Source organism: Drosophila hydei, unplaced genomic scaffold (assembly GCF_003285905.1).
Source record: "Drosophila hydei strain 15085-1641.00,03,60 unplaced genomic scaffold, DhydRS2 tig00008116-arrow-pilon, whole genome shotgun sequence".
Taxonomy (NCBI): Eukaryota; Metazoa; Arthropoda; class Insecta; order Diptera; family Drosophilidae; genus Drosophila; species Drosophila hydei.
The window spans coordinates 951,328-961,165 of NW_022045829.1; positions in this window are offsets into that span (position 1 = coordinate 951,328).

Genomic DNA, 9,838 nt, shown 5'->3' on the forward strand with positions numbered 1-9,838 from the left:
GTAGTATCTCATATGAGAGAAAAGAAAGTTCTTAAGCTGAGATCAGTATTCATTCATAGCGATCGTATTTCCTTAAGGGACTTTAAAGGGCATTGCCTTGATTCTTGCTTAACAATCATAATCAAACTTGATCGAGCTTATTCACAGATCTTTTAGCGATCATAGATCATAGATCAGTTTAGAGTTGATTGCTTAAAATCTGAGAAATAATAGCAAAAGTAGTATGATCTAAGGAGTATAGATCACTGCCTTTTGAGATAGTGCCAGATCAGTTTGAAGATCAACTAATATCTTAATTCAAACATGTTAAAAATCGAACACTTTTTATGCCCAACAAATGACTATCTTAGGCTTAGCATGATATAGTGTAACTATATATATATATAGTAACTCATTCTCTGTAGATCACTGATAATCGTAGTATATTAAGTATGCCAAGAGCCCCAATCAGTTTTGAAATTTCCAGAAGCTAAACTAATGCACAGTCCCATTTCCCTTCAGCTCTATTTGTATACCAAGTTTTTTAATTTACTACCACAGCCCCTACATACCTAGCCATAACACATACTATATACAATAATGAGCAAAAAATGTGCTCAGCTTGTGGTGCTTTTTGTGGGCGTATGACATCAGTTTCTCAATTTCGATGAATTTCAGTTTATCTTATTTGTATTTTAAGGTTTTATTATGATTGTTTTTTAAGGTTTTGTTGCGGGGGAACTTTTCCAAATTGCCAACTGAGGCATAAATCAAATACACAGGATAGAAAGAAGGAGAAAAATAGTTGCAAAATTGTTAAAATACTTAACAGAAAATGTTTTTTTTTGTTTTTTGTTTTTGCATTTTGTACGACGACACGTTCCGGCAATTAATGTAAAGCGTGCAACGCCACCGGAACCGCTACGAAAGCAAATAAAATCGAGCAAAATACGAGTATATACAAATAGTATATGTAAATAGATAAGTGTGCATATAGTGCACTCATATCGTAGAGCGTGTCGATAATAATATACAAAACTAGCATTTCAAGATACCCTGTAAAGCCACTAAAACTGACTTCAGTGGGTATCTTGGCTGTGGGTAAATGAGAGAAGGCAGCCTTAAGACATAGGGCATAAGGCAATAGTAGTAGTAATTCGAAGTATAGCATGCAGTATAAGGCTAGTAGATTGTATAAGTAGAGCATGGAGTATAAGTCTACTAAATAGTATAAGTATAGTGTATTAGTATACGTCTACAGTATAAATATTGTGTATAAGTTTAGTATGAAATTTAAGTATAGTATGTAGTATAAGTATAGTTTGAAGTATAACTCTGTAGTATAAGTGTAGCATAGAAATAGTATATTGTATAAGTAGTATAGTACACTACAGTATACGTCCTGTATTTAGTATAAGTATAGTATAAATATAGTATAGTATATAGTATAGTATAGCATGTAGTATAAGTCTTATGTATAAGTATAATATATTGTATAAGTATAGTATATAGTATAAGTATAAGTATAAGTATACTATATGCTATAAGTCTAGTATATAGCATGTCTAAATATAGTATAAGTATACATCTGTAGTATAAGTATAGTACATATTTTATAAGTATAGTAAATGTTTTTTGATAGATTCATCAAATACGACTTAATCCATACAAACTATTTTTATAATTCGATCTGATTATAGTGATCTTCCTTACTGTCTTATACCTATCATGGTTCATTGTCATTAGATTCTTATCCAAGATACAAGATAGCCTATTTACTACTAAACTAAGATAGAGTATAGACTAGGATATTCTATCAACTATGTTAGGCTATATCAAGAAATGTATTCTAATATAGACTAAGATAGCAGAGAGCCTAACGTGATCTATACTAGGATATTCTATCTACTATCTTTGACTATCCTAGAAAACTAATTCTAAGATAGACTAAGATGGAAAATAACCTAAACTAGTCTATCTTATACTATACAAATATAAGCTCTTATATTATATGTGATTTTACGTCTTCATTCATGTGTGTATGTGTGTATCCAAGAAGTCTGGCTAGCAAAAGGCAGCTCTGCTGGGTATGTGCTAGTCGAGCAACGCCGACGAAAATGCAGCTACTTGTTTATTTGCGTTACATTTTAACGATCGCGCGTGTAAAAGTGAGCGAGACAGAAGGAGAGGAAGAGGAAGAGAGAAGGGCAGAGAGTGACAGAGTTGCAGCTAGAGAAAAGAATTGCAAGAGCGAGAGAGGGAGAGAGAGAGAGAACTATTGCTTAGACTCTTTGCTCGAGTCAATGTACGAGCCATTAGCTTTGCCATTTCTGAAGGTTGCCTCAAATCAAAGTACTATAACTATATATATATAACTGTATATATATACTCGCATGTCAGATAGTAGTTGCGCCTACATTTTGCCACATTGTGTGAGGTTCAATAAATTGAATTAGGCACCCAAGCGGGCAGGGCAACCCGAGTTTTACGTAAGCGCCGCAGGGCTTATTCCAGCTGATATCAATCAAGTGTTTCGTTTTCGTCTACTTTGTCTACTGCACAATTATTGGCGCGTCCAACGGATGCGTAATACCTACCGAAATTCAGCTAACTGAACGGCCGGAAAAAAAAACTTGTTTTCAATTTGATTTATTTGTGTTTGTCTAGAAATTTAATTAGCATTCACATATAGATTTTGGCTATAAACAAAGTTTATTTCTGATTTTATAACTAAATACTAGAAGTTTTTATGGCTAGCCAGAGTATATGCGATAGCTCCAAGAGCTGTTGCTCGAATGCTTGGGTTTATGTGGAAATATTATTATAATATTTATAGCAGATTTACACAACTTATGAAGCCTTTACAGCTGGAGGTGTATAGATAAACAAACTTCTAACTTCTATGGAAACTAGAAGTTGGAAGCAAAGCCAGCTAGAAGTATCAAATTTATGTAGACAGAGAGAGATAGAGAGAGAGAGAGAGAGAGAGAGAGAGAGAGATCTGCTATACAGATCGAGTAAATATTATATGTGTATATAAATTATATATATAGGATGATCTCTTAAGATTACAGCAAACTAGAAAATAAACTTATATTCCCTTTTAGAACCCTCTACTAGAAAATCAGAAGGAATACCTCTTCTCCCCCGACAAGCTTTAATACTACATTGAAATTTGAGAATGTGAGAAATTAAAAATATTCTAAAGAAAAAGAATAAGCCTATAATGCATTCGTAGTTCAATTCATTCCGAATTTCTTCCTGTGAGTTCACTAATCTTCGATTCATTCAGTTCTGGGTTTCGAGATTCTTACTTCAATTCATTCACAATTTCAGTTCGCAATGCTCAATCGGGCAATTTGTAATAGTATTTTCGTCTATCTAAATTACTTGGGGCTGGTCAATAAATGATTCTCATTTTTGGGTTTAACACTAAAGGAAATGCGTACTTCAGTCTTAATGATAGGGCCATAAATTTACAAACAATACGACTATATATAAAGTATGTACAGTGCTGGTTATCTGAATAGGTATTTTGTGTATATTTAATGGAAATTATCAATCTGACATCTAAAATATTATTATAAAAGCATTCATCTAGCTGTTAAAGCTCCTGTTAACTTAGATTGGCTTAAGTATTTATCTTTCTTCTCAGTCGATCTTTACTGCTCTATATGTAGTATAAGCTTTTTTATTACTGGCATCTAGTCGTACCGTTATTCTACATTCTTTATTCTGACAATTCAATTATCTAGCAGTTAAAGTTCATGTTAACGTTATTAGTTAAATTAAATATATGTTTTATCTGTTTTATATGATCTAATTATAATGAATTATTAATTTTTAATAATTGCATTTGCTCAAGTTTCTTTCCATTTCAGCTGTAAACCCTTCAAACTAACTTCAGGTTATCCTCATGTCAACCTACCCCTTAAATATTGTGACAACGCTTAGCTAATAACTTAAAAATGCCCTCACATTTAGTTAGCTTTAGCTGGCTAAGTGCATATTTATATAACTGTTAATTAACAGGTGCTTAACCTGCTTAACAAAAACTGCATTGCAATTGCGCCTTGTAAATATTTAATAGCTGTAAGTAAAATAAAGAAAAAAAAGCTTGACAAGACATTTAAGTGAATAATTTAAAACAATAAATTAATACACTTATTTTAATGCCAAGGGGTGTGCAGGCTAAACGTACATATAAAATATTCAAGCGATGCGACAGTACCTTAGATTAAATGCCAAGAGTACCAATACTTGAAGTACCTACACCAACACATGTACCTACGTATGTATACATACTTATGTGTGCATGGCTGACTCTGGCTGTATCTCTGGGCAGTTAGAATGTGTTCGATATGTTCGCAGCTAAGAGCTTACAGAATATTTGTTTTTGAACGAGCCGCCACAACGGAAACTCATATTTATGATCAGTATTTTGTGTTATCAATATTATTATCAGATACTATACATGTGTACCTAAATTGTATAAGATTTAAATACCTGAGCACACACCCATACATGTACATTTGTATGATTGCACTTTTCTTCTATCGATTTGGAATTGCAATTGAATCGATGACTTAACAGGCTCGCAATGTGGGCGCGTCTGCACAATTAAAAATAGCTGTAAGTATCGAAAGTAGCCGAAAATAAAACTGCAAATTAATTCAAGTTACTTGAGAACATAACACACTCACACACACACACACACCAGTGCAGTCCACGCGCAAGTGTAAAGCAAACAAAAAAAATGAAATAACTACAGCTACATAAGCATTCAGACTGGCTATAAAAAGCCGTTTCACACTCACACACACACACATAAATATTTATATAGTTGTCATAGCGTGCTAGAGCGTGCAGGGCAGAGAGACAGAGAGAAAGAAAGAGAGAGATCGAGCAAACTAGCGACATGTGCATGCGATAAAATGCAACGTGCATGTACGCCTTAGAGGCAGTGCCAGTGTTTTCAACACTCTTGCACTAACAACTGCAAGAGGATGTGCAACTATTTCAACGCACGTGCCGTCGGTCAATGAACCGAACAAGAAACAAGAAGAGAGCACGAACATAGCAGATTGAATGAATCGATGAGGGAGGGCAACACACAGCAAATGCAGCAACAGAAGCGTGCAAGAGTGATGGAGCACAAGGTCTGGGCTCTCTCGCAGTTGAAGAGCATTGGGTGTGTGTGTGTGCGAGAGAGAGTTTTCAGTATTTTTATTTTATTTTTTTAAAATTTGGTCGTTGCCGTGTGTAATGCAGTTATTATTGACGCAGTCTGGACGTCGACACTCCCTCTACTTCCATATGTGCTCAGTAATATTGTTGCTGTTGTTATTATTGCGCTGGCTTCTGCTTCTTAATTGACATATAGCTTTATTTGCAGCGCTGCTCAATAAAGCAAAGAGAGAGAGAGAGAGAGAAGATCTATTTACAATGTTACAAATGTGACTCGGTTTTTCTTAACATTTGTAATATGCATAAATATTGCTAACGTATGCAAATTTATTTAACAGCTGGCGACATTAGCTCAACGATTTTTCAATTTCAACTGTTATTGTGCAACAATAATTGACATGCGCTAGCTGATGAAGAGGAAGAACCAAATGGAAATGAAACCACAACAACAAAACAGCTGCCCCAACGACAATTGTCATAAAACTAAAATGCAAAAGCTGTTTTATAATCATGCAATATTCGAATGATAATTAACTAAATACATGTGTTCATCATTACTTGCATTCATACATACATAAATCTATATTTATATATTCATACATGCAATGTAAACTTGCACACACACTCATACATCACTTACATACATATGTAAATACCAACACGAATGGAAGAGAACGAGAGAGAAGCTAAACTCTTACAATCAGCAGCTTTCTCTCTCGTCCTCTAGCTGGCGCTCTTCTAAGCTACTTATACGCGACTTCCAAAAATAAATAAAAAATTTTAATTATACAATATTATATACAATATTCTAGAAGTGGTTTAGTTTAAAAATCATGCTGGCAATAAATATGTTTTATTATTAATTATATTATTTTAATTTTTAATAAATTCTTTACATCTTTATCAATTTGACACTCTTATACTCCATATTGAGCATTCTTATATTCTAATTTATATGGAAACATATGCCTATATTTAGCACAGCAGCACTCTTATACTCTATATTGCACACTCTTATATTGCAATTTCCTGCATCTATCCCCTATAGAAATCATGTTTATCAATAAATCTATATTTTGTTGTGTTTTTAATTAAGTTTCCTTATCATTTGTAATGCTAAATTTAATTATTACAGAATTGTGTATTACGAATGTTTTGATTCAGTAAACCTAAACTACAGTTCGTTATTAGATATGCCTACAAATATATGTCTACCAGTGTGTACATACATACACGAGCTGTTACTTAGCGTGCGAGAGACCTGTAATGCGACAATAACAATAGCAATAATAAAAGTCTATATGACTGACACTGACATTGAGTACGAACAGGAGAATATATAGCACTATAGGTATTATACACACACACACATAGATATATATATATACATATGTGTATTTGCACATCTCACACAACCCTTTGTCTCCCCCTCTCTCACCCGCCCTACCTCGCGCGCTCACCTTTTCTCGCGCCACACGTTTTGGTAAACAAATAAATTATTATAATAACAAAAATAATAAATAGAAATTGCATCAGTAAATGGACTTTACTAAAATTTAATTTTTTAAATTTAATACTAATTTTATTTTAATTTTTTTTTTTAATTTTTCAAATGTAATTTATATTATTTTTTAATTTATTCACATTTTGTTATGCAAGGCTAAGCAACAAAGTTGCATATTACGTATACGCAGTGGAGCAAATCTATTTCAAGAACTTGGGCAATTCGTTATCTGGTCTAAAACTATGCGACGCAATTTTATGGCAAACAAATAAATAAAAAATACATATATATATATATATATATATATATATATATATACATAGTTTTTTATCTATGATAAATAGAGCTGGAAGTCTTTATTTACATGAAATTATTATTAGTAAGATACCCTGTAAAAGCTTTTTCTGGCATATTTATAATTAGTTAATATTATTATCACATCATATTTAGGAAATTATGTTTTAGACTCATTAACGAAGTAAAGGCATAGACTCCCTTGTTTTTTACAATTACCCTATAAAAGTCTGTTCGTCCGTTGAAGTAAATATAGTGTATATACGCCCTTTAGGGGGCGTGGCAAAACGGGTTTAGTCCCTAGTTGTAGACCTCTTCTTTCCAAGTATAACATATCCAGGCCAGCATTCTAACATTTTCGGCCTTCTCTGTTAAGTACTTAACATGCTCTGTTAACAGCTTATAAAGCAACTCTGTTAGCTAGGCCTGCCGCACTAAAGATACCCTCTGTTTTGTTTTTTTTGCCCAAGCTGCTCTTGGAGAACTTAATAAATATTGTGCAATTCCACGAGTTCTGTGTTTTCTGTTTGTTTTTTTAGAGGGAGAGAGAGAGACAGAGAGATATTTCGCACGTGGTTATTGGCGCATTATATGCAATAACATAATGAACGCTGTTTGCGCAGATAAGATTAGATTAGATTGGACTCGAGCTGCTATTAGCGAAAGAGTCTTCGCCCCTTTGAAGGTAAATCAGAGCGAAAAGCAATCCCACACAGTCATTGATCTTGAATATGGAAAACCAATTAAGAACTTTGTGGTTTTTTCATTGTTATCGCTTTGGTCAACACGCGCGTCTATTGGGTGCCCATTATCAAAGACAATCGATGTAAAAACCAAAGCCCGTTGAGGTACCAAATGACGCCAATGCAGTGTGATTCATAGCTTGACGCTGGTGCAATATATTAGCAACTGTTTTCTAATTTACTTTCCCCAGTTCTGGGAAACGCCACAATATCAGAGATTGGGTCTGGCATTAGTGTGATATCCCTGTCAAGGCCTTGGTATGCCGCCCGGAAATATACTAAAAGCCATACAAGAAATTTAGTTCTAATTCTATTCACTAGAAAAGTCAATTTCGATATTATCTATTGGGTATTCACACAGGCGGACAATGACAATGACAATGACAATGACAATGGCAATGACAATGACAATGACAATGACAATGACAATGATAATGACAATGACAATGACAATGACAATGGCAATGACAATGACAATGGCAATGACAATGACAATGACAATGACAATGACAATGACAATGACAATGACAATGACAATGACAATGACAATGACAATGACAATGACAATGACAATGACAATGACAATGACAATGACAATGACAATGACAATGACAATGACAATGACAATGACAATGACAATGACAATGACAATGACAATGACAATGACAATGACAATGACAATGACAATGACAATGACAATGACAATGACAATGACAATGACAATGACAATGACAATGACAATGACAATGACAATGACAATGACAATGACAATGACAATGACAATGACAATGACAATGACAATGACAATGACAATGACAATGACAATGACAATGACAATGACAATGACAATGACAATGACAATGACAATGACAATGACAATGACAATGACAATGACAATGACAATGACAATGACAATGACAATGACAATGACAATGACAATGACAATGACAATGACAATGACAATGACAATGACAATGACAATGACAATTTCAGTATTCTGTATTCTGTATTTATTTGTCAGTCAAGCGAGTTCTATTTCCTAAGACTCCATTGCAAAATGTTGCAATGAGTGTTGCCTCTGTGCCCATTCAACCTGTGTGTCTAATGATTCAACCAGCTGGCAAGCGACCAGACGCAGACTCACATTAACTGTCCCATGCAGCACGGCAACAACCTACACAAATGCACACTTGCACAGCGCGTAAGAGAGAGAGAGAGAGAGAGAGAGACATGCAACAAACTCTTGAGTATCCGGCACGTTGCTTGCGCCCTCTGCATGTGCAGCATGTGTCGAAAACTGTGGCACGACCTCACTTAGTCAACTGTTGAAAACCGTTGCACGCCCGCCACACGTATCTGCTGCTGCGACTGCGACTGCTGCTGCTGCTGCTGCTGCTGCTGCTGCTGCTGCCGCTGCTGTTGTTCTTTTTGTTTCTGTTCTGGCATTGCCCTTTGCAAGCGACAACGTTGCAGACATTTTGGGTTTGAGTTGTATTTTTTTTTCGTTCTTCTTCTTTTTTAAATATATTTTTTGGCTCGCTGCTGTTTGTGTTGGTGCTGGTCGTTGCCAAAAAGGGATGAAGCTTGAATTTATTGCAACGTTCAAAAAACGTACGCCCCACGCAGTAGCAGCAGCAGCTGCGTCGGCTGCAACGCGAGCAGCGGAAACGCTTTGACGCTGGCTGCGCGCTGCATTTATTGAAATTTCTTTAACATTTTCGCCGAATTTCGAACAACTTCTTATTTATGCATAATAATTTTAAATTTTTGCTTTGCTGTTGTACTATAAATGTTGTCCGACAAAAGAATTATGGGGTCAATGCACTGCTTGAATGAAAAAGAAAAAAGGGGAAGGGGAAAACGATAGAGCGAGAGATATGCAGAAGTATAAGAGGTGTGCAGTGGGCGGGGGCGAAGGCATAATGCTACAGCAGACATTGGCTATAACATTTTGGAGGGGAGGGCATTGACTTGATTAAGATATTGCATTGTTCTTCTCCATGCGCTAGGGGAATGCGACAAGTTATGAAAGCAATGTTTTATTACAAAAATAAATTTAATTGTTTATCGCTTGTTTAATGCGAAACTCAGGTAAATAGCGCTACAAAGTTCGTGTTTTATATGGCCTATG